Source organism: Oryctolagus cuniculus, chromosome 19 (genome assembly GCF_051225735.1).
Source record: "Oryctolagus cuniculus isolate XC-2025 breed Fujian yellow rabbit chromosome 19, ASM5122573v1, whole genome shotgun sequence".
NCBI classification, from domain to species: domain Eukaryota; kingdom Metazoa; phylum Chordata; class Mammalia; order Lagomorpha; family Leporidae; genus Oryctolagus; species Oryctolagus cuniculus.
The window spans coordinates 45,817,592-45,844,750 of NC_142885.1; the positions used below are offsets into that span (position 1 = coordinate 45,817,592).

General features: G+C 40.2%; 1 pseudogene; it reads right to left on the reverse strand.

Moving 5' to 3' along the window:
- Positions 1–5,232: 5,232 nt before the first annotated feature.
- On the reverse strand, positions 5,233–15,951 carry LOC149120542 (MARVEL domain-containing protein 2 pseudogene; annotated as a pseudogene).
- Between the last annotated feature and the right edge of the window lie 11,208 nt (positions 15,952–27,159).

Sequence of the window (27,159 nt, forward strand, 5' to 3'; positions counted from 1 at the left end):
TTTCTGTTGCTATTGAGTTTTCAGCAAAATTAAATAGTTGGCTGACGGGAAACTTGTTGGAGCTTTACTAACAGACAAAGAGGAGTCCTTGGATGTGCAAGATAATTCAGGAACAGAAGGCTATTACATAGAACTGAAAAGAAACATCTCTCACGAGTTCCAAGAGACTTGGGAACTGGCTACCTTCATCATGATCAAACATGGGGACTTGGAGCCACCTGTCTCTTTTCTGAGTCAGAGAGTAAACTCAGTATTTACCCAGAATTATTTGACAATAGAATGTAACAATGAATCAGGTCAAATTCAGAGTCAGTTTTCCCTGCCACATGTTCCAGTAGCACTGCTAGGTGCACAAGGACACTAGTGCAAGTGAGCAAACACAGAGTCCATTGCGACTGCATGCATGGGGATGGTGAATGCACTTTCAGAAAATCATGCACTGACCATTCCTTTGCAGAACAGAATGTGCCCGCACATTAACACTTCAGGAGCATGTATGTTCTCCCTCCGAGCTGTCAGAGCCCTCTTATGGAAAATTGACCAAGTAATATTTTCATTTGTTATGGAAAACAAAAACAAGCAAATTTCTTCAAAACAGGCAATTGTGGTTTGAAGAAGTGGATAGTGCACTTGCTTTGGTGAACATCTGAGTGAAGTCTAACTTCTGCATTTACAGTAGTTTTAGACAGATTATTTGCAACATATTAAACATCAGGTCTTCTCTCAAAGTCAATTCATTTCAAAGTAAAAGATGCTCCATTTTTTTTTTGACAGACAGAGTTAGAGAAAGAGAGAGAGACAGAGAGAAAGGTTTTCCTTCCGTTGGTTCACCCCCAAATGGCCGCTACGGCCAGCGTGCTGCGCTGATCCGAAGCCAGGAGCCAGGTGCTTCCTCCTGGAAAGACATTCAATTAAACATGGAAGCTCATTTAGTGTTTAAAACACATCTTGTTTTGAAGTTAAGTATTTGAAAATTACAAATATTTCTCTCAATTTGGCTTTCCAATGTGCACTCCTCTTCTTTCTAGGTAACTCTTTTAAATAAATAAATCTTTAAATGTCTACATGCAACTACATTGTAAAACCAATCTAAAAATAAACATTTGAACTATTTCAGCTACAAACCTAAAACTTGGGCTCAACCTAAATGGAAAATGGAGAACTCCTTCATAATTATTTTTCAAAAATTCAAAAAGGTATTTATTTATGTATTAGAGAGCAAAGGCAGAGACATAAAAATAACTCATCAGCCATTTTGTTCCCCAGTTGTCCCCAGTGAATGCATCTAGGTCAGGAGCCTGGACCACAATACAGGTCTCCCACATGGGTGACAGGAAACCAATTACTGGATTCCTTGTTGTTGTCTGCTAGGGTTTACAGGCAGGCAGCTGGAGTCAGGATCCTGGGACAGCAGAGGAGTCCAGGTGTTCTGGATGGGAGACACAAACCTCTCAATTTGTGTCTTATCCAAACACCCACCCCTCCTATTGAATGTGTTTAATCGAGCAACTCATTTGACAATCAGTATGTGTGGTTCGGCATAGTTACAATTATGATGAGATAGGTGTTTTATAAATCTAAAGCAATGCACTGAAAAGTGTGTATAATTAATAAAGGGGATCACAATATGTTACATTTTCAAGCCTGAGTGAAGTGTTTGGATACAAAGATTCTTCCATAAATCCTAACACTATAAAGGATTTGTTTCAAAATTGTGGCTTTGAAGGGTTCAGGGCTCTATCTTATTGTCCAACAAGTGACCCTGCCAGTTTTCTCTTTGGCAAAATAAGATACCAGACCCCTGTGTTACAGATAAAGAACTTTATTAGAGCACATGAAGCAGCATGAATTTAGTATTCACATTAAATCTTCTTGCTCCCCAAGTCCATGGAGCCCATGCAGAATGGGAAATTTGGGTTCTACACAGCAGCAGATTTTAGTTGTAGCTGAGAAAACTACAACTTAGTAAACTACAGTAACTTAAAAGGAAATGATGTGACTTTGTGTATAATGTCTGTCATTCAAGGCTTTATATACAATCCTCCTTGAAAAGGTAGCCTGGGACAAAAACAAACGCAGCAGTATAGAAATGTAGTGAAGAATCTACCATTTCACAATGATTGTTCATCAAACATGCAAAGTGACAGAGTAGGCATGTTGTAGGCTATGAGTGGATCTGATCATGCAAGAAGTAGACTAGAGTGTACAAAATGCCCTACCCCATATATCCAACTCTGAGTTTACCAGCAGCTACATACACTGCAGCTTCTCAGTTCCAGTGCCTGCTGCATATGTGTCTCTGCCTAAAGACTTCTTTCCTTGGTATCTGCTCATCCCACATTCAGCGAAGCTTAAATCAGTGAAGCATTTCATATTCATGTGACAGGAACTTGGTATCTACAGAATGTGTCCAACTAATGAGAGGCAGAAATCAAGGGATAAATTCCATTCTTCTGGATCCTTTGGTGGAACAACTTTTATGCATTCTATGTGCTTCCTCAAAATGAGTAGCCATATTAAGGCCCCCGTTGCCCATAACAATCAGTCATCTGTATTACTCAGCTATGTGACTTGTCCAGCCGTAGGTTCTGAGGATTTTCTTTCTTTTGTTGCTCACTCTTGTACTTCTTGTACAAAAATACTTGTACTTCTCTCCCGAAACTGAAATGATCTCCTGCAACTAACAGCGATAAGGCCTTGCCTTATGATCTGACATTAAGGAAAGCAAAATATTGACAGTTAGTGAAATCATATTGCTTTGCCTTCCATGTCTATATGTTGTGCTTACAAGTTAGGGCTTCTTTTCATGTCTCCTCTAGACTTGATACTTTCTTTTTATGATTTTTTCTTTACATTTATCTATAGTCTTTCTATCAATGTTAAGGAACTCTTTGCATATTGTTTTACCTGTTTTAGATATTATAAATAAAATTTTCTTCTTCAATGACATATGTCATGAATATGAATCCATAATTTTGTTGTAATCATATTGATCACTTATTTATTGCTTGTTTTTAAATCATAGTTGGACAGTGTCCTTTGGTATATTTTCTCTGCTTATTATATTTGTTTATTCATGAACCTTTTGTCCCTCTATAAAACTTTTAGATTAAAGTGTCAATTTTTAAAAGTGCTACAATTTTGGCAGAGTTTATATTGATACGTAGTTTATTTCAGGGATGTTTTCCATGCATGCACATGAGACATATTTTCATTTATTCAGTTCACCTCTTCGATCTTGAAGACAATTCTATGTTAAAAACATTTTACATTTATTTTTCCCAACAGGTAATTGAAACTGTGATACACTCAGGTATTGACATAATTTTTTAAAATAAGAGTTATAGCATTGGGTTTCCAAGATTAATATTTACAATGGCAATAAAATGTTTTAATGTTAATCTATACCTTTATAATCTACCAAAATGATACTTCATTTTTTTAAAGCATTTGGTGCTCTTCTTCAAGTGAAATGTTAACACATTTTCCAAAAATATAAAGCAAAAAGTGTAGTTCTTTCATTGGGGCCTCCCATTGGGACTTCACACTTCCCTAGATGTTGTCTCTTGAGACACAGCACATTGTTCCCAGTGTGGGTACCATGAGATTAAACTTCTAGCAATGCACACTAATAAAGTTTTCATTGACAAAAAATCAGGAAGTTCATTCACTAGTCAACATTTTCTAACCTTCTGCTTTTCTCCTTGGTTTTATCACTTAAGAAAATTCTTTGAATATTGTATGACTAGTAGCTATCTTAGGCATAAACATTAATTCTACCCCCTGGAAAATGGCCTATGAGGAAGATATTACTGAATAGAATCCAATAAGAGTGAGGTGTTTTTTTTTAAAAGAAATTTTGTTGATGCTGAGAAAAATAAGGTATTTATCCTGAATAAAGTCTAAAGCCAAGATAATTCTTAGAATGATGAAGCATCTCAATAAATCCAAGAGAGATTTCAAGTAAATGTAACATCCCAGGGCCTTTGGATGCCTGTCACAGAGGACAGAAGGGTAACCATATTCATGTATCCCTTTTTGATATAAGCACAATGCACTGAACCGTGGAAATGGAGAGATGCATGCACAGAGAGAGTGATTTAAGATAGGCTGGACTGGATCTCATGGACATGGATGTATCTGCTGAAGTCCATATATAATGAGTAAACAGCAACACACACAAAGACTGCCATGAGATGTATAGCCATGGCCTTGTAGTCAGCCAGTTGAGCTTGTTTATTAAGGTGTTTTACTTGTCAGTCACTGGGTATAGTTAATTCATTTCACAAACACTAATACAATGCTTATAATGTGCACCCCAAATTCCAATATCGCTATTACACATTAGCCTCATTTTCCAGAAGACAGATCAGACATGTGTCAAAGATCACAATGTCTGAAAATGCTGATCTGGGATTGAAATCCCTCTCAAGGGAATGAATGTCACAATGGAACAGGTGTCACCATTTTCCCTTAAGAACCCATTTCCCTTCCCTGAGAGAATTCTCCCAGGAAGATAAATTTGTACTAGAAAAACAAATATTAGAATTCGAGTGAGGAAAAAAGAAAAACGCACCACACTTGAAGTTTATGATCTCTAAAATGACAACATAGTTCAAAGAGCTAGACTAATATGAAATAGCAATACAGATGGATACAGGGTTTATTCCATCCTTAGTAAAATTCTCAGTGAATCTGTCATTTGTGTTGAATTGTTTGAGTGAAATCACACTGCTTAACATTACACAGAGTTTAATGAACGGGAAGCTAAAACAGAAAACATATGCTTCTCTGCCAGAGACTAGTATAAAAAAGGGACTCAATTAATACTAAAATTTTTATTTAAAAATAGTTTCAGGCCGGCGCCGCGGCTCACTAGGCTAATCCTCTGCCTAGCGGCGCCGGCACACCGGGTTCTAGTACCGGTCGGGGCACCAGATTCTGTCCCGGTTGCCCCTCTTCCAGGCCAGCCCTCTGCTGTGGCCAAGGAGTGCAGTGGAGGATGGCCCAAGTGCTTGGGCCCTGCACCCCATGGGAGACCAGGAAAAGCACCTGGCTCCTGGCTCCTGCCATCAGATCAGCGTGGTGCACCGGCCGCAGCGCGCCAGCCACGGCGGCCATTGGAGGGTGAATCAACGGCAAAGGAAGACCTTTCTCTCTGTCTCTCTCTCTCACTGTCCACTCTGCCTGTCAAAAAAAAAAAATAGTTTCAGTTAAAGTGTAATAATAACCTCATTTATCCCAATTCATTACTTTTTGATATTCTTAAATTATTTGCTTTATGTGAGAAAGTATATTATTTAGGTTATCACAGCATTCATTTTATCCAGAAATGAAGAGGCATTCCTTAACTCTTCATGAATTCTTGAAATTCTCTCATGTTCCTGCCAGTTTTCTGAGTGACGTGGCAACCTGCTCGTCACTGCACCCAGCAAACTGTTCTTGGAAAACAGTTTGTAGTGTTCTTGTTCATCATCCATCTGAATCACACTGCATGTTTTCTACAAATCCTGGCACCAGGAAGTTTATAAATGTGTCTGAAGGAGGAGAGTGCGGATGTATCCATTCAGAAATCCAGATTTCATTTTTTTTGCTCTCAACTCTTTGAAATTAACTTCTGTGTTTCCTTGTCTAAGGTGGTCATTTCATTCTCCTGCTGCCGCATATAATCCCCACGTCTCTAAGTCAAATTGTGTCTCCAGAGTTTTAGGTGCACCAGAAAATTAATAAGTTAGATTGTCATGGTGACAAACAGAAAGATTGTCACAGTTGTTGAACAATGGATAGTAGCAGAGGCTGCCATTGTTGCTGCCATTCACTCAGACTATGGCTGCAGGCATGTACAAAATGCACAAGGAAGCATTACTGCCAAACCCATTAAGCAGCCAGGAATCAGAGCCCAAAAGAATGGTCCAGAAATGCATGGACATGTCAATCACCAGAATAATAATGGTGGTGATCTAAGCTCATCCAGCAACCCAAGTACAAAATGTGTCTGTGTGGGGAGCAACTGGGAGCAACTCGGACTAGACTAAGTTACTGGAATTAAGACTTATTTTATGCATCTGCTCTCCCACAATATGGCGCTGGGAGAGGAGGAAACAGCTTCTACACAGCTGCCTCCAGTTCAACCAATAAACTGTAGGACCTGCTCCTGATTGGAGGAGAGCAGCGTACTCGGCGTGTGGGTAGCAGAGTTGGGATTGGTGGAAGAGGACTATAAAGGAGGAGAGAGATAACATGCACCAGGAACATGGAAGGGGAACATCTATCTGAAGGAACACCTGTGCAGCCCCCGAGAGAGCCGGCCGGTGGTGTGCCACTCCCCTGCGGAAGTGGGGAAATTGGCAGGGGGCCCGCCCCTCCATGGAGGTGGAGGGACGGTAGCCAACCCGGGAAGAACCAGCAGCAAACCCGGGGAGGGCCGAGCAGACAAAAGAACAGCGCAGGGTCCTGTGTCATTCCTCCACGAAGAGGGGGAGCGACATGTCTGTAGTAACTTCCCTGCACATGCTTCCCAGGACTACTGCACCTCCCCAACCACAGGGCTGTGAACAGCTGAACAGGCTGTGCTCCTGGCTGCCCTTGTGAAGGTGGGTGGTAGAAAAGGTGAAGCCAGCCCCAGAAATAGCTCCACCATGCCCAGCTGTCACAGCAGGCCAAGGACTTCAGGTAAGAAAACCTCAGCTTGTACACCTCCTACTTCTCAGGGTACATCCCTCTCAAGGCTTAAGGACCTTAAGGGCTTAAAGGAGGAGCTTAAGAGTGCACCCCTCACAAGCTCAAGCTGACTTGCCCCAAATGGTAGAGTTAGAAACGTGCCTGGGGATTCCAATTCAATCCCATCAAGGTGACATGTACCAATGCCATCTCACTAGTCAAAGTGATCAATTTCAATTTACACTTGATCATAATGATAGGTCTAAGAGTCAAAGGGATCACATAAACAAGACTAGTGTCTGCTAATACTAACTGACAGAATTAAAAAGGGAGAGAACAATCCAACATGGGAAGCGGGATACACAGCAGACTCATAGAATGGCAGATGTCCTAAACAGCACTCTGGCCTCAGAATCAGCCCTTAAGGCACATGGATCTGGCTGAAAAGCCCATGAGAGTATTAGAGGCATGGAAAGCCAAGACACTCTGGCAAAAAAGACCTAAATGAAAGATCTCTGCAAGTGAGATCCCAGTGGAAAGAACGGGGCCATCAAAGAAGGAGGTACCTTTCTCTGAAGGGAGGAGAGAACTTCCACTTTGACTATGACCTTGTCTATATAAGATGGGAGTCGGCAAACTCAAAAGTCTTCCATAACCTTGACAACTCATGACAAGAGCCTAAGATGATTACTGATGCCATAAACAAGAGTGTCAATTTGTTAAGTCAACAACAGGAGTCACTGTGCACTTACTCCTCATGTAGGATCTCTGTCCTTAATGTGTTGCTCAATGTGAATGAATGAGTCACTGTGCACTTACTCCTCATGTAGGATCTTTGTCCTTAGTGTGCTGTACATTGAGATTTAATGCTATAACTAGTACTCAAACAGTATTTTTCATTTTATGTTTCTGTGTGGGAGCAAACTGTTGAAATCTTTACTTAATGTACACTAAACTGATCTTCTGTATATAAAGAGAATCGAAAATGAATCTTGATGTGAATGGAAGGGGAGAGGGAGTGGGAAAGGGGAGGGTTGCGGGTGGGAGGGACGTTATGCGGGGGAAGCCATTGTAATCCATAAGCTGTACTTTGGAAATTTATATTCATTAAATAAAAGTTTAAAAAAAAGAATGAATGCTATAACTAGTACTCAAATAGTATTTTTCACTTTGTGTTCTGTGTCGGTGTAAACTGTTGAAATTGCTAAATATGCTAAATTGATCTCCTGTATATAAAGAGTATTGAAAATGAATCTTGATGTGAATGTAATGGGAGAGGGAGCAGGAGATGGGAGGGTTGTGGGTAGGAGGTAAGTTAATGGGGGGGGAGCCATTGTAATCCATAAGCTGTACTTTGGAAATTTATATTTATTAAATAAAAGTGAAAAAAAAAAAGAGTACATCCCTCCACACCCAGGGATCTGCTCTAGGGACAGCCAGGCCCTCATGCCCATGCTCTGGTCTCATTTTTACTTGAGCATTTTAGAATTATAATACGGTTCTAAAGGGGGGGACGTGCTGGTCCCTAACATGGCGGCTTCCTGGCCTTCAGGGCTCTGTGCCTTGGAGGCCATGGCTGCTCGGCCTTGGGTGCCCTGTGGCTGGTACCATTCAACACTGGATCTTAGCAGATGGCCACCACCAGCACTACAGGGGCTCAGGACCTCAAGTAGAGACAATGTATTTATAAAGACACAGAAGTAAATGCTGCTATGCAAGAACCAGTTCACTAAACAAACTACACTGCTCATGTTCCATGTTTTCCAGCACCTAATATAGCTTGTAAGGATTTCAATGGCAAGGAAGCACATTTTACAGGAAATGAACTTAGTTTTCTCAAACTCATATCTTCCCAAAAAGAAAGTGTCAGTGGCACTGTCTTTTTTTTATCGTGGATGGCTGGGGATAGGTGAATTTTACCTTGTGTACCCTACTTTGGGCTGTTTAACATTTTGCACTGCAGGGTTTTCTGGAATTGGGAACCACTGCAGATTGTTTGACCTGTAGCTGGAAGTAATTTTATTAGATTAGTGTGGAACAAGGCTTACAAGATTATTTCAATGAAACAGAGGGGGAAAATAGTTGTACCTGTAAATACTTTAAAAACGAAACAGAATTGGGCCTTCTTGATTTTAGTAGAGAACTCCCCGTACGTGGATTTCTGACAACATTATTCATAAAATACAGCATAGGTGGTTTGCATTTTGGTACAATACATTAAGCCACCACTTGGGACACTTGCTTTGCATTCTGGAGTGCCATTTTCAGTCCCAGCTGATCTGTGCTGATGACCCAGCTTGTGCTAATGCCCCTGGAAGGCAGCAGATGATGGCAAGGATGTGGTTCCTGATATCCATTTGTGGGATCTGGATGGAGTCACAGGCTCCTGGCTTCAGCCTGGCCCAGTCCATGCCTTTTAGCAAGTGGATAAGCAGATGGAAAATTTCTCTCTCTCTCTCTCTCTCTCTCTCTCTCTCTCTCTCTCCTCTCCCCCCTCTCTCTCTCCCTGTCACTCTGCTTTCTGAATAAAAAATACATCAGTAAATAAACAAATACATAAATAAGACTTAAGTTTTGTTCTGATGTCTATGATATTCATTTCTCAAGATAACTCCAGTAAAATTTTTTGAAGGTTTATGTTATTTATTTGAATGGCAGGATCATAGCAAGGGTGACAGACATAGAAAGATATACTTAACAAGTTCTCTGCCCAAATGGCTGCAACCTGCCAGGTAGAATTACTGAGATCTCACACAGGGGTACAGGGGTGCAAGCACATGAATCATCTTCTGATGCTTTTCCAGCCACATGGACGGGGAGTTGGGCTGGCGCTGGAACAGCTGGGACTCCCACTAATGCACGTATGGATGCTGGCACTGCCAGTTGCAGCTTAACTCACTATGCCATGATGCAGGTCCCAAATAACAGCATTTTAACTCATTTTGTAAAGTAACCATAAAAATGGATTATAATTTTTCTCTATATTGAGACAAACAAAATATTTAAAAATCTGAATAATGAAGTAAAACAGTAGTAACTGGCATATAAAAGTTGACTGCATTATAGGAAAAAGTAGTTACATAATTTTTTTGTGACTTCAGATTTCAGATACTTTAGATAATACAAAAGAAGTTAAAAATTAACTACTAAAAGTAATTTATCTTCTAATCTCACATGCATAATATATATATGTGTTTTGAAGTGTGCCATCCATGTATGTACCTCAGTATACATCCATGAAAGCATGCCTACATATATGTATATATGTGTGTGTGTATATATATATCAGATATAACATTTCACCACTAAACCTTACTTCAGTACTTAAAACTCTCTCTCTCTATATATATATATATAAAATCCGTTGTTTCTCTAAATGCTGAATTTAGTTATTCTATCTCAGTAGTGCAAATTATTAGGAAAGAAATTGTCACAGCAATTAGTTCATACTAGTTTTTCTGTGGTAAAGCAGCTCTGAATTTATGTGGATTATAAAAAAATGAGTACTACTTGGGGCTGGCATTGTCATTGTGGTGTAGCCGATTAATCTGCCTCCTGCAGTGCTGGCCTCCCATATCGGCACTGATTTGATCCCTGACTACTCCACATCCAATCCACCTCCCTGCAAATGCACTTGGAAAGAAGCAGATGGCCAAAGTCCTTGGGCCCCTGCATCAATATGGGAAACCTGAAGGAGGTTCTTGGCTGCTGGCATTGGTCTGGCCCAGCCCTGGCCATTGTAGCCATCTGGGGAGTGAACCAGCAGATGGAAGTTTCTCTCTCTCTCCCTCTCTCTCTCCTTCCCTCACTCCCTCTGTTTCTCTGTAACTCTTCCTTTCAAATAAATAAAGTAAATTTGGAAAAAAATGAGTATTACTCAGTTATGTGACATGTCCAGCAATGTCTGAACTGTATTTTCCTGAATCTGGGAGGATCCAGGCTGATAGAGGTCTCACCATCATTAAAGCTGCATGTGGCAGTGTTAAAGGGAAGGGGAGTGTGAAAAAAATATGTACTAGCTCATGTATTTTACACTGAGAAGTGACATACGTGTTATTTTACCCCTATTTATTTGACCAAGCATGTGCATTTTCCTCATTTATTTCGCTAGGACTAACTGTAGGTAACAACATAATAAAGCATAACATGTTTTTAGGAGAGGATAAATAAAATACTCAAGAACGACCTTGAAAATAAACATCAACAAACTTCAGGTCCTCAAATATTCAGTTGAATTTCACTCTGATTAAAAACAGAATGACCTTAAGGAGACGATTAAAAATCTCTATTCACGCCAGCGCCGCAGCTCACTAGGCTAATCCTCCACCTAGCGGCGCCGGCACACCAGGTTCTAGTCCCGGTCGGGGTGCGGGATTCTGTCCCAGTTGCCCCTCTTCCAGGCGAGCTCTCTGCTATGGCCTGGGAGTGCAGTGGAGGATGGCCCAAGTCCTTGAATCCTGCACCCGCATGGGAGACCAGGAGAAGCACCTGGCTCCTGCCTTCGGATCAGCGTGGTGCGCCGGCCACGGCGGCCATTGGAGGGTGAACCAACGGCAAAAAGGAAGACCTTTCTCTCTGTCTCTCTCTCTCACTGTCCACTCTGCCTGTCTAAAAGAAAATCTCTATTCAGTGCAACCATAGAATTAAAAGTACAAGATTTCTGAAAGATGCACAATAATGCCTTCAGTTAGTGTTGTTTTCAAGTCATCACTTTTAATACATGAATGTTAAATAACAATTACTGAGAAAATGTATTTTAAAAGATTTAGGTTTAAAAATAACTGAAGGTATTCAAAGATTTCAAAAGAAAATATTCATTTAATGAAAATTAGATTAGTACAGTGGAAAAGAGGAGCAAAAAAGCCAAAATATGTACAAAAATAAGAGATCTGGAAGAAAAAAATTCATAATATCAAAATAACATTATTGTTATTTTTAAAAAATATGAACTAACATTTAAGAATGGTGTATATTCATGGTATACAATGTGATATTTTAATATACACACATTGAATAACATGAAATCAGAGTAGTCATATGCAGTTTTTGAATATTTAGCATTTCATCACAGTGAAAACTTTCAAAATACTTTTTTCCCGTGTTTTTAAGAAAAATATGTAATACATTGTTATACAGCCATTTTACTGTGTGATGGAATACTGGAACTACTTACTTCTAAATAACTTAGTGTTCATTAATCAAAATTCCTCCATCTTCCTCAGGAATCCCCAGCCTCTGGTAACTACCATTATATTCTTTTTTTTTTTTTTTGACAGGCAGAGTGGACAGTGAGAGAGAGAGTCAGAGAGAAAGGTCTTCCTTTTGCCATTGGTTCACCCTCCAATGGCCGCTGTGGCCGGCACGCTGCAGCTGGCGCACCGCGCTGATCTGAAGCCAGGAGCCAGGTGCTTCTCCTGGTCTCCCATGCGGGTGCAGGATTCAAGGACTTGGGCCATCCTCCACTGCACTCCCAGGCCATAGCAGAGAGCTCGCCTGGAAGAGGGGCAACAGGGACAGAACCCAGAGCCCCAACCGGGACTAGAACCCGATGTGCTGGCATCGCAGGTGGAGGATTAGACTATTGAGCCAAGGCGCCGGCCTACCATTATATTCTTTTTTTTTTTTTCAATTTCCATGTGGGAACTTTATTTGAATCCTAATTTAAGTAATTGTTAAAAAGATCACAGAATAATTTAATGTTTTTGATGTAATTAAAGACATTTATTTTTGAAACTGTGATTACAGTGATACAATGTTTTAAAGAAGAGAGCTTATTTTTTAATGATGCATACTAAAATAGTCACAATGAAATGACAAGATATCTTGGGTTCACTATATTCTTAACTTCTGTAAGATGTTTAGATTCTACCAATGAAAGAGCAAGATCACCCAGTACAGGTCTTTTTTATTTTGCTTGGCTGATTTCACGTAACACAATGACCTCTAGTTCAATATATGTTGTTGAAAATGACAATTTTTAGTCTTATTTATGACTGAATAGTATAATATTATGTAAAGATACCGCATTCCTTCATTCAGGCAGGGCTGGATAGACAATTAGATGGTTTCCCTTTGTGGGATATCATGAGTAGTGCTGCAGTAAACATGTGAGTGCAGATATCCCTTCAATAGTTGATTTTATTTCCCTTGGATAAATATCCAATTGTGAGATGGCTATATTGTTAATAATGTTGTTTTCAGCTTTTCAATGAACCTGCAGAGTGCTTTCCTTAATGACTGCTCTAATAAATATTTCCATTGGGGCTGGCACCGCGGCTCACTAGGCTAATCCTCCGCCTAGCGGCGCCGGTACACCGGGTTCTAGTCCCGGTCGGGGCGCCCGATTCTGTCCTGGTTGCCCCTCTTCCAGGCCAGCTCTCTGCTGTGGCCAGGGAGTGCAGTGGAGGATGGCCCAGGTGCTTGGGCCCTGCACCCCATGGGAGACCAGGAAAAACACCTGGCTCCTGGCTCCTGCCATTGGATCAGCGCGGCGCGCCGGCCGCGGCAGCCATTGGAGGGTGAACCAACGGCAAAGGAAGACCTTTCTCTCTGTCTCTCACTGTCCACTCTGCCTGTCAAAATAAATAAATAAATAAATAAATAAATATTTCCATTGACAGTGCAAGGATCTTCTCCTCTCTTCATCCTTGCCAACTCTTGTTATCTTTGTTTTTTTTTTTTTTTTTTTGGATTACAGTCAATCTAACTGCATATGTGTATATGTGGAATCAACCTTGCATCCTTAGGATTAATACTGCTTAATCATGGTGAATAATCTTTTTAATGTGTTTTAGGATTTTTTGGCATATTTGGTTGCAGACTTTTTATTTACTTCAAGGATACTGGAGTGTGCATCTTTCAGTTTATTGTGTCTCTGTCTTTTCTATCATAGTGATATTGTACTAGCCAACTAGATTAAGCAAATAGCTATGGAAACTCTACCTGAACTGTTCATCCTCCAAAAAGTGGACATTTTAATAGATCTGTTTATTCATCCGTGATGAATAAATATACTTTCCCAGGGACATTAGCAAGGAGCTGTATTGGAAGTGGAACATCTGGGACCAGGAGCAGTACCCATATGAGATTCTGGCAGCTCAGGTGGAAAGGTAACCCTCTCCACTGCATTGCTGGCTCTCTATGGGGTTCGTGACTCAAATCTGAAAATTTCTTCTTTCACCTTTATGCACATTGAGCAGACATAACATGAAAGGTTTTCAAAATATTTATGTAAAGTAAATACTATGAAAATACCATTTATGGACTTCAAAATTTCTGCACAAAAATAGACACCACTTAACTCCATGCTTCTCTAAACTTTTGAATACCCTTGAATGCACTTGGTGAATTTACTTGGTCTTTGGCCTTTTACACATTTTTCCTTATTTTTCCCCATTATCAACTGGAGACAAGAAGTTCAGTTGAAATCTTAGAAATCTACAGCTATTTTAGGTTAGTTGGAGCTTCTGTTAGCTATAAATATCTCTTGAATATTTAGGCTCCTGCCTCCCATGGTGGACATTAACAGGAAGCTGGGTAAGACTCAAGGGGAAATCATGAGAAAAGAACAATGCAATCCAATATGGATGCAGAATTCAAAGTAGTGGCTTAACCTGCTATTCAACACTCACACCAAGATAATTCTTTAATGCTACCATTTTTATATCACTGTTATTGATTTACTCATTTTCATTCTAACTCATGACATCATTGTATTTTTTCTAAAATAGTTTTATTTCAAAATTATTACAGGATTATGAATATCATATCTTTATTTATCTGCTATGAAAAATGTTATCGTGACAAACTTGACCCCAATATGTTTTCTTTTTTAGAAGGTAGACCGAATTCTTATTACTTTAAAATTTTATTTGGACTATTTTGTTGTCAGAAAAATTAGAGGTATCTTAAATTTAAATAATGAATACATACCCAAATTAAGAAACTAAATTTGGTAAAATGGGGTAGGAGCTTCCCAGGAATCGTAAATTAGAAAGCAGAAATCAATTTGGGTAAATAGAAAAACTCCATTGTTTAAAATGTTGTGTTACACATTTAAACTTTAGTAGTGCACTGCAAAACAGTTCACATTTACATATTCATCTTGAGATTCAGCAGCTGTTTCTTAATGTAATCTCAAGACCCTAAGAGCAAATCTATTGCTCTTCTGTCTCCTTAACCCACAGTTAAAATGTCTCCATTATATATAAAGAAAACATCTGCCATGTGTGCAGGGCCAAATGCACACTCTCATAACAAAAGTACAACATACCTCTCAAGTGTTAACAATACAAACATTATGCATGATATATAGTATTTATAAAATATAAGTTGTTTCTGTGTAACTTTAAAACTCGTCTTTTGCACTCTTAATTATGAAAATGTAGATTTCCATTTCTGTATCAATTTTATTTATAAAGGTATAGGAATATGGGAAAAACTTTTATTTAGAAAACTGAAATGTTAAGTTTGAACAAACATTAGGAGCATTTTCAAGTGTACGCACCTCAGCTCCCTATTTAGGTTGGAATGGCAAACAGCGCTTCCCAGCCAGTGTCCACGAGGCTTTGGAAAGTCTCTAGGAAAAGGTGGATCACTCCAGTTTGCTCCAACAGTGTTCCTTTTGGCTCCCTTCAGTCAGAAATTCTGATTTCTTCAAATGCATGTTTTTAATGTTGTCAGTATTTATAAAAGGTCTTTTTTCCCTGGTTCCAAAGTCTGTCAGATGAAAGAGAATGCTTCCAAAAGTTATTTTCATTTCTTTGTGCAGAGGTGATCTTTGTTAGTTTCAGGTTATATTTGCTTTTCCACCTTTTTATTGTTGGTTGCTCACTGCAGGGTACACCATTATCAAGTTTGCTTTGGGGAGGGTTTATTTTCTCTGATGTCCCCCTGTTTATTTTGAAACCCTGTCTTGGGGGTTGCCAGGCGCTGCGTGCTGCAGCGGGCCAGGGACGGGTTTGCTCCCTCAGGTCAGCCTGTGGTGGCAGGACGTGGGCAGATTTCAGTGGTCTGGCTGGGGACCCTCTCCAGCTGCCCTCAGACTCAGCGGGGTGCTGCTGAAACTGCTGGAATCTGCGGCACTCCTGAACCGCCTGCCTGACCCGACCCTTCTCCACCTCTGCGGGAGCACGAGATCCTGCGGTTGCTGCAGTTGTACTCAAAAATGGAGCCTGAAACTGGGGATTCACACACAGGTTGTGTCCCACTTGAAAGTGAGGGAGGAAGAGAGTGGGAGCCATTGTCCAGGGGCAGTTTCCCAAGTAAAGGCGACAGAGCCTTGGTGGCCATCAGGGGGCCCCCGAAATAACCTTGGGCTGAATACACAAGTGGGGAAACGTGGCCACCCAGATGAACGGCTCTGGTTGCAGGGCAGAGACCTCCAAGGCACTGAGACGCTGATGTGCTCAGCAGGAAGAAGAGGAGGAGAAAGTGAAGCCAGAGATCTCAGGCTGGCAGCAGCTGCTAAGGCTGTAAGAGGCAGGAAGAAGCTGGACCATGATCAGGGTCCTGGTGCAGCAACCCAGTTTCTTTATCTTTCCTAATCTGTTTTGCAATGTCTTTTGTAATTGAATCCTGGCTTGATTAGTTTTCAATGAGTCTACAAGTACATGTCATCAATATGGATGAAGATGGTATTGAAATAACTGCTGATTTGACACTTACGTTGAACAATTGTTACTTTAGCATCATTACACATGATATACAATATATAGTATATAATTACATATTATAATAAATACATTTATTTTTTACTATTATTTTGGATGATATATATTTATAAATATATATCATCCCATAAAGTTCAGTAGAAGTTTTCCTATTAAATTTAGTGATAGGATAAATAAAGTGCAGTATAAGTTTTTCTATCAAATTTAGTCATAGGATAAAGTCATTTCCAGATAGAGTATTCACTGATCCAGTTTTTCTTAGCAACATTGGATCAGGATTTCCTAGTCTCTTTTGTACTAGTGATGCAGCTATCAATGAAAATTCATTAATATGTGTCCCAAGCTGTATTATCTGGGGAAACAATTATGGATTTCTGCTGGGTAACTTCTAATAAGTTTTTAAACTAATCTGCCAGAGAATTAGATTCTTCTAATTTTCAAGTTCCTGATACACTAATTTTACTGCCTTGATGATAGTCAATAGCATTAACTTCTATTTAAGCATTAACTCTAATTACTGTCCCCTTCTCTCTTTTGTCAACATATTGATTCTCCTGTATACTGATTGGAGGTCTTATTTATTCTATTTGCAATTTATAAGATTTGATGATAGATAATAAATTGAAACCAAAAAATATAAAAAATCAACAAAGTGAAAAATGGTTTCCTGAAAAATTAAACAAAATTGCCACATCATTGGCCCACTAACCAATAAAAGAGGGAGAAGACCCAAATCAAAATTAGAGATTAAAAAGGAAATGTAACAAGACAACACAGAAATAAAAAAAGAACATCAGAAATCACCAAAAGCTTTATAACAACAAATTGGGAAACTGAGAAGAAAAGGATAGAACCCTGGAAACATATGACATAACTAAATTGATCCACAAAGACTGGAAAATAAACAGACCAATAACCCAGACAGAAATTGAATCAATAATAAAGACCATCACAGCAAGGAAAAGCCCAAGACCAGATGGCTTTGCTGGGGAATTCTATCAGACATTTAAAGAACTAGCTCTAATCCTTCTCAAGCTATTCAAAACTATTGAAAGGGAGGTAATCCTCCCAAACTCCTTCTATGAAGCCAGCATCACCTTAATTCCTAAACCTGAAAAAACTATAACAGATAAGGAAAACTAAAGACCAATATCCATGATGAAAATAGATGGAAAAATCCTTAACAAAATGCTAGTCAATCGAATCCAACAATACATCATAAAGCTCATTCACCTAGACCAAATTGGATTTATCCCTTGTACGCAGCAGTGGTTCACAAATCAATGTGATACATCACATTAACAAATTGAAGAACAAAAATCATGTTATCTCAATAGATGCAGAGAAAGCATTTGATAAACACACATGTTAACCTGTGTTTTCATGAGGCAGTATTTTAATGGAGGTTAACAGCAGAAGTCACAATGCTATACTGTACAGGTGTTTATCCTTGTGCTGATACTATCTGGCCACAAATAAGTTCAAAAATAATTCTAAATATTTTTTGTGCCTTGTGGTCCTCATCAAGAAAATGGAAAGTATAGCATTATTACAATGTTGGGTTATAATAGTTGAATGGAAAAATATGAAAACATTTTAGAGTGAAACTTTGCTCATAGTAATTTCATTGTATTTTGTCTAGTATTTTTATTATTGCTATTATTTTTATGGTCTAGATTGTGATATTTAATATGAATGGACTTAAAGTGTTTCTCCAGAAACTAAAACCTGAATAAATGGACTTAAATTGCATGCAAAATGTATAATGACTTTTAGGATGCTTCATCTAAAATGAACAAAGATTACCTATTCCATTATGCTTTGGCAAATAATATGAAGAGCTAACCTTTTTTTTTCCTCATCAAGGTGGCATGTACCAATGCCATCTTACTAGTCAAAGTGATAAGTTTCAGTTCATAATTTATCATAATGATAGGATTAAGAGACAAAGGGATCACATAAACAAGACTAGTGTCTGCTAATACTAACTGATAGAATTAAAAAGCAGAGAATGATCCAACATGGGAAGCGGGATACACAGCAGACTCATAGAATGGCAGATGCCCTAAATAGCATTCTGGCCTCAGAATCAGCCCTTAAGGCATTTGAATCTGGCTAAAAAGCCCATGAGAGTATTGCTATTATTTTTAAAATGTGCAACATTTTTAACAACTTTCAGCTTGAGAAGATTGTTACCAATCACAACTTTTGGTTGATAAAAGCATGCAAATCTTCTAGAAAATTGCCCACTCACAACATTTCTGTATATGTGGTCTCTGTCCACCAAATTTGAACTACTGATAATAGAAATCTATTTGTCATTAATGAAACCAAGATTTCACAAAACTCAATTAACTGAAAAATTTAAAGTTGGAGTTTTGAATTCATTTAATGAAGCTCTATTAAAATAGAATTTATTGCACTATTAAATAAACTTTTCAATTATCCTTCCTATGAGTAGATTCTGAGAATAATTTAAGAGTATAATATTACTGAATGGTAGTGGCATCTTCCCCTTCTATATGGTAGGATAATTATTAAATTGGGGTCATCTAGGAATCAGTTTAAAAATTGTAGCTGAGTGAAACCTGTGTGGCCCTCAATTCCTTCTGAGAGAGAGCCAAAAGATATTGGTGGTGAATGTTGAAGTCTAAAAGAATTGTTATTTTTCTTCTCCCTAAATAAGGTTCAAAGGATGTTGAAATGTATGATAAACTTCTCTGGTTTTCCAATCTCAGCCTCAGAAGCAGGTGTAGAAAATCTCATCCTTCTGGCATTGTATCTATAACAGATACCTGTTTCAGTCTGTTTCATACATTTTACATCTATATTTTGTTTGAAGAAAATGTTTTTGAGCTAAAAATGTATGAAAAATCATTTCTTTAAAAGAAGACTCTTTCTAAATGTGTTATTCCTGTGATTTTAAAAAATATTTATTTTATTTGAAAAAAGTTACAGAATTACAGAGAGAGGTAAAGTTACAGAGAGAGGTAGAGACAGAGAAAAGACAGCCTTCCATCTGGTGCTTCACCACCAAATGGTCAGAATGACCAGAGCTGAGCTGATCTGAAGCTGATCAGGAGTGTCCTCAGGTCAACCACATGGATGTAGGAGCCCAAGGAATTGGGCCATCCTCCCCTGCCTCCCCAGGCACATTAGCAGGGAGCTGGATCAGAAGTGGAGCAGTCGGGACTTGACCCATATGGGATGCCAGCATGGCAGGCCTGGGCTTTAACCCATTACAGGACAGCAGGCCTCATGCCTGTGATTTTTGTACTGTCAGCTTCATTAAGATTAAAACATGAATGTGTTTGAAAGGTTATGGAGATGGGGTGAAGGGAAAGTGTTTTATTATAAGTTCTTTGCGCCAGTGCCACAGCTCTCTAGGCTAATCCTCCACCTGCAGTGCCAGCACCCCGGGTTCTAGTCCCGGTTGGGGTGCCAGTTCTGTCCCTGTTGCTCCTCTTCCAGTCCAGCTCTCTGCTGTGGCCCAGGAGTGCAGTGGAGGGTAGCCCAGGTCCTTGGACCCTGCACCTGCATGGGAGACCAGGAGGAAGCACCTGGCTCCTGGCTTGAGATCGGCACAGCACGCCAGCCACAGCGCACTGGCCATAGCGGCCGCTTTGGGGGTTGAACCAACGGAAAAGGAAGACCTTTCTCTCTGTCTCTCTCTCTCTCTCTCTCTCTCTCTCTCTCTCACTGTCTAACTCTGCTTGTCAAAAAAAAAAGAAGTTCATTGCTTAGGTTTTTTAACACAATTAGATTGCTTTCCTATCATCTATTTAGATCCAACTGAGTAGTGGGGATTTTTTTCAATAGAAGAGGCATAACTGTGGAGCATGATTTTGAAGGGTGGAAAATCTCAATGGGATTCACACTAAGAAAAAATTTGATTGTCCAAAGGCAGTAAAAAATCATTAAATTATTTTGGGGGAATAGAGAAGTTATGGTAAGGGACTAATAGCACAGAGGAGGAATGGAATGAACATCAGCAGTTACTTTTTTTTAAAAAGATTTTATTTATTTATTTGACAGGTAGCATTACAGACAGTGAGAGGGAGAGACAAAGAGAAAGGTCTTCCTTCCACTGGTTCACTCCCAAAATGGCTGCAATGGTTGGAGCTGCACCCATCCAAAGCAAGGATCCAGGTGTTTCCTCCCAATCTCCCACATGGCTGCAGGGGCCCAAGGACTTGGGATATCTTCTACTGCTTTCTCAGGTCACAGAAGAGAGCTGGATCGGAAGAAGAACAGCCAGGACTAGGAACAGCTCCCATATGGGATGCTGGCACTGCCAGCAGAGCATTAACCTACTGTGCCATAGAGCCGACCCCAGCATTTACTTTGAAATTAGACTTCATGTAGCTTGTTTTTCATTGTCTCTTCTGTTTTGCTGGTTTTGGTCTTTGAAGTGATATGGCCTTGTATAAAAAACACATGGTTATATCTTAACACTGTACTCAAGAAAACTGGAAGAACTAGAGAATGTGTGCATGCTACAAAATGTGTGTCAGTGCTTACGTGCATTATAAAGGAAATTGCAACTGAGGTTCTGGCTCATAATCAATTGATAAAACATTTGAATGCAAATAAAATTCAGTTTCTCTCCTTTGGTACTTCCTATTTGGAGAAAAGTGGAAATATTTTGAAACCAACAATATGCTGCCCACATAATGGTCCAAGCTCAAAAACATATTTTAATAATATTAAGCCAGAGAGTGGCAAGATGGCAGAATAGGAAGGGAGCACACTGATAGTCCTGGAAGAGACAGTTTAATAAAACTGGAGATACTGCAGGTTCAAGGAAGAGTAGGGAAAGAAACAGCAGAGGAAACTCTTCCGGAACTAGTGATTCATAGTGGACCTGTGTGGAGAGCGTGGGAGCACACAGTTTGAGACACTAGCAGCAGAATCAACACACCAGCGCTGGAATGCGAGGTGAGCCAAACCTCAATAGCCTGAGACACCGGCGGGCAAGCAGAAAGAGGAGACTAGAGGGAACGAGGCTTGAAACCCCATGGGGAAAAAGTTCACCAGGCTAACTAGAAGAGAGAGGAAAAATAAAAGCCACTGGTATGGACACGAGTTTCTCTCTCTCCACTCACCTCTCAAAGGCGAGCAAGACAAAGAGCAGGCGCCATTTTGGACATACATCATAGGCAGGGTGACCTCAGCTCTGCACTGGCCCTTAGCCTAGCAGAAAAACCTGACTCAGGGTGGGGGTGAAATAACTGGAGATTAGGACCTAGTGAATGTGTGGTGCTAATGAACTGAGACTGAAAAAAGAGATGGTAGGGGAGAGAACTAACAGAATTCACATGAGTGCTCTCCAGAGATGCCACAATTCGCTAACCTTGGCAACCCAGTGGGAGACTACAGGAGAATTTGAGCCCACAAGTGGAGCCTGATGTGATCCTGGGCATTTCAACATGGTATGCAGGTATTCTAAGCCGTGGCTTAAAACACTGTATCCAAATATTTGCCTCTGCACATTTAAATTTTAAAAAGGACTTAGATGTTAAAAATGAATTATAAAATCATTACTCTTTTTTATTGACAGGCAGAGTGGACAGTGAGAGAGAGAGACAGAAAGAAAGGTCTTCCTTTGCCATTGGTTCTCCCTCCAATGGCCACTGCGGCCGGATCACCGTGCTGATCTGAAGGCAGGAGCCAGGTGCTCCTCCTGGTCTCCCATGGGGTGCAGGGCCCAAGAACTTGGGCCATCCTCCACTGCCTTCCCGGGCCACAGCAGAGAGCTGGCCTGGAAGAGGGGCAACCGCGACAGAATCCGGCGCCCTGACTGGGACTAGAACCTGGGGTGCTGGCACCGCAGGTGGAGGATTAGCCTATTGAGCCATGGAGCCGGCCAAAATCATTACTCTTAAAAAAGTAATTTCCTCTGCTGATGAACATTAGGACTAATTTCAGGGGTAAGATATAAAGATGCCCCTTTATTTATTCTATACATGAACTAAACACTTCTATATGGTTTCTTTCCAACCCATGATCATATTTTCATTTTGTACCTATAGTCTTGCACATGGGCAGTTGGGGGTTACATATGACTAGTGAAGATAGAAGACAGAACTCTTATTTAAAGACTACTCTTCTGCTGGTTACTCACACGTTTGCTATTCAATGTCTCTCACTTATCAATGAACATTACCTCATTTATTTATTTATTCGATAGTCCATTCTATTCCTCCCACAACAGTGCCAGAATCACAGTGACAAAGACTTATTACACTTGCTGCTCCTTCAGCATTTAGATGAGTGCCAGGCACATGTGACTTAAATGCTCAGTAAATCTTCTAATAAGTGGCCATCGTAAGTTATCCCCTGCAGGATCCTAACATTATGGCATGTCATAATTAGTGACCCATACACAAATCATTGATTTCTGCATTTGCAGCAAAAGTAGTATGCAATATTATTTTTACATTTCTTTTTTTACATTAATGACTGGACTACTTAGTTTCATAAAATATTTCATTTTTGTATTTACTGTATTTCATTCATGCCTATTTTATAATTTCTTATTGTATCTTTTTAAGATTAATTTATTTATTTGAAAGGCAGAGTTACAGAGGCAGAGAAAGAGAAAGAGAGAGAGAGGTGTATTCCATCCACTGATTCACTCTCAAATGGCTGCAATAGCCAGAGCTAGGCTGATCCAAAGCCAGGATCCAGGAGCTTCTTCCAGGTCTTCCACATGACTTCAGAGGTCCAAGGACGTGGGCCATGTATTACTGCTTTCCTATGCCATAGCAGAGAGCTAGATCAGAAGTTGAACAACGGGGACTCAAACTGGCTGCCATATGGAATGCTGGCATAGCAGACAATGGCTTTACCCGATATACCACAGCACCAGCCCCTACTTATTCTACCTTAATGGATAGTATTTCTTATTTTATTTAGACAACTCCCTATTTTGATTTTAATTTTAAATAAAGCAAATAATCACAAATGCATGGGTGTCGACACTTTGTACTAAATAAATGCACCTCTGGTTTTATATATTATTTTCTCAAGTAAAAATAGTTTCCTGAAGCAATTTATGACATGTCTAACAATCAGAAGGTCACAGAATGACATGATCAAAGTTGCTTCATAAAAATTTGTAGCCAAAGTGTAGTGACATATTTACAATGCCAAGAAGGAAAGTGCTGGGCACTGACCAGCCTCAGCCCTGGCAGTGACAGTCACCAGGAGTGCAGGGCCTATGCCAGCAGCATGACGTGAACTGTCGCTCCCAGGGGCCTGGCTATGGCCATCAAGGGAGTCTCCCAGGCTCTAAAAGGTCTTCTGCATAAACCTGGGGCCTCCCTCCAGCAAGTCTGCTTGGGAATCACTTTAAACTCATCAAAAAACTCTGGATGACTGGTGATGTTTTCATTCAGGACAAGGCCATGCAGGAATTCATCTGGGAGCCATCACTAAACAGCTGGTCCCAGAATGAAGTCTGTTCTCCCCCGCGGGACATTCCTGTACAGGCAGAGCGACCATGGAGAAGAGCAGTGTCCCCAGCTGGCATGCCCGTCCAACAGGGCTGCCTCTTGTTGCAGCTCTGTTCTCAGTAACCCTGTGAGGATCTCCAGGTTGGCCTGCAGGCCAAGGAGAGCACAGTATGGCCAGAGTCTTCTTCATTTTTTTATGGTAAGAACATGATCCTCTGCTCTGAATATTGTTTCCTGGGTGATGATGTCCCCGTGTCAGCAGCTCATGTCAAGTGCCATCATTCACCTTGTCAGGGAAGGTCAGTCTTGATGGTGGCTTCCAGGCAGGAGTTCCTTCTCCCAGGAGGAGGCCAGGTCCTAACCCTGACTCTGCCATCTGGGTGTTACTGCTGTATGCTTTCCACACTCACACACAGAGGTAGCTCCTGCACTCCTCTCCTCTGTGCCGACTCCATGGTCTGATTCTTCTGGGCTTCTGTCAGACATTTCAATTGTTCCCTGCTCCTCAAGGAATCCTACAGAATCCTACAACAGGGATGGGAAACATTCTTTCCAAGATCCATCCTCACCATCTTAGGCATCTGCACCATCTTAGGTCATTCCAGACACCTGGGATGCCTGTGAACATGTGGCCAGCTCCACAGGGAGGGTCAGAGCTGCCACAGAGCTGGGCCATGGCCAAGTCCTCCAGGCTGTGCCTTGGTATTATTTCCTGGTTTTTCCTTGTTCAACGTCTTTATGATGGTCTTATTTCCCTCCTCAGCTTCACCCCATGCAAATTTACATCTACATAGTTTCTGTTGGCAGTTTTTAAGCCCTAGCTAAGATAGCACATCTTCTTGGTAGGAAGCAGACACATTTTGAGGAATTTTCATTATTGCTACCTTCCTCTCTCCATCATCTTCCTTTTCTTTGCACTCTCCCTGTCCATGGGTCTTAGCATATCCCCTACTGGGGCCTCATCCTGCCACAGTAGCTGCTGGAGGTATTGTAGATCTAGTCACAAAGCTAGTGCATGGAGTCACATATTCTTGCTTAAGAGAGTACCTTTGTCCTGTATAGGTATCTTGTTTTTATTTAAATTAGTTTTTTAAAGCACGAGTTGAGCTCTGGCTTCTCTTAGCAGCTGGGAAGCCCCACTTCAGTCCTGGGGTTGACCCGGATCTCGACTTTATTCTCTGTCTCAGGGGCCATTCTTTGCCCTGGTTACTCCGAGAAGCCAACTCCTCCCCCTTTGCCTCATTCCAGACTGTGAGCTGCTCAGACCTAGTGCTTCATTCCCATCTACCTGGTTTCCATGTCAATCCAAACTCTGTTTCTGAGACAAGTCATGCCATTTCACCTTTTCCTTTTAATTCATTATCTATTTCCATTCATGCTGTTATGTTTGCTACTCTTTCTTCAAAGAGTCTCACTACTTCCTTGGGTCTAGGATGCTTTCCTATTATCTCAACTTTCACGTGCAAACACATGTATTGCCCATCAGAGATAGATTATTTGCCTTTATATTTGGATCTGAAGCTAGCACAATTTTCCTTGTTTTACTGGATTGAGAGGATTTTTATAATATTTTACAATAATTCAATAATATAACAATTTAAGGTAGCAAACTTTGGCTAGTTTTTTGAAAAAAGCACAAGTATCAATGTTCATTTTAATTTTGTTTAAATTACTTCATGGTCTTGCATTTTTCTGCATTTCAACATCATGCTGTGTAATCTTGTTTGGAAAAAAAATTGAAGTTCTTTGTACATTCAAAAAGTGTATTCTCTTAGTACGTTTATTTCTGGAATGAGTCAAGAACAGTGTGGTGGTACGAAGTGTAAAGTGGAAAATTCTTCCAAGAAAATACATTTCCTTTGTAAATTATTTCCTTTCCCAAGGGAGATATTGTGGCACAGTGGGTTAAGACACTGTTTGGGATGCCTGGATCTCATACTAGTGTGTTAGTTCCATTCCTGGCTGCTCTGCTAATGCAACTCAGATGCAGCACTTGATGGTCAAACTATTGAGGATTCTGCCACCCATGCAGGATACCAGAATAGAGTTCCTGGTTCTTGGCATTCCTGTGGCCCAGTCTTGGCTTTTGTAAGCATCTGGGGAGTATACCAATAGATTTAAAATCTCTCTCGAACGATCCAACATGGGAAGCGAGATACACAGAGGACTCATAGAATGGCAGATGTCCTAAACAGCACTCTGGCCTCAGAATCAGCCCTTAAGGCATGCGGATCTAGCTGAAAAGCCCATGAAAGTATTTCAGGCATGGAAAGCCAAGACACTCTGGCAAAAAAAAAAAAAACTAAATGAAAGATCTCTGCAAGTGAGATCCCAGTGGAAAGAACAGGTCATCAAAGAAGGAGGTACCTTTCTCTGAAGGGAGGAGAGAACTTCCACTTTGACTATGACCTTGTCTATATAAGATGGGAGTCGGCGAACTCAAAAGGCTTCCATAGCCTTGGCAACTCCACAGCCTTGACAAGAGCCTAGAGTGATTACTGATGCCATAAACAAGAGTGTTGATTTGTTAAGTCAACAACAGGAATCACTGTGCACTTACTCCTCATGTAGGATCTCTGTCCTTAATGTGCTGTACATTGTGATTTAATGATATAACTAGTATTCAAACAGTATTTTTCACTTTGTGTTTCTATGTGGGTGCAAACTGTTGAAATCTTTACTTAATATATGCTAAACTGATCTTCTGTATATAAAGAGAATTGAAAATGAATCTTGATGTGAATGGAAGGGGAGAGGGAGCGGGAAAGGGGAGGGTTGTGGGTGGGAGGGAAGTTATTGGGGGGGAAGCCATTGTAATCCATAAGCTATACTTTGGAAATTTATATTCATTAAATAAAAGTTAAAAAAAACTCTTCTCTCCTCATTACTTTGCTTTGCAAATGAACATATAAACTTTTTAAAAAACTGTTTGCTTTCTTGAAATCACTTTCTAGCCTGAGATAAATAAACTAAATGGACAGTACATGGACTTTTTTGTTTTTCAAGTGTCGTGTAAATTGGTTATTTCCTTTTTCTCCTTTGTACCATTGCTCAAATATTTAAAGCAAGATTGAGAGTCAAGCATTTTCCAGTGGTGGTTTAGTCACAGCCTCGGATACTAATGAAGCATCACTGGATGGCAGAGAGATTTTTTAATCATAAGTATGACATTCTCAAAGCATTAGAAGACCTGCCAGGAAGGAACGTCTATTCTCCTGGTGGTCAGTGATAGTTGCTTTTTGCTGACTCTTCAGGTCCAATCCCGTGTATAGGTAAAGAGTCTGCTTCAATTACTTCATTTGAAGAAGGTCAAAAGGCTTGTTTGTACCTCAGATGGTTCCCTATTTGTTTCAACAGATACCCACTATGAG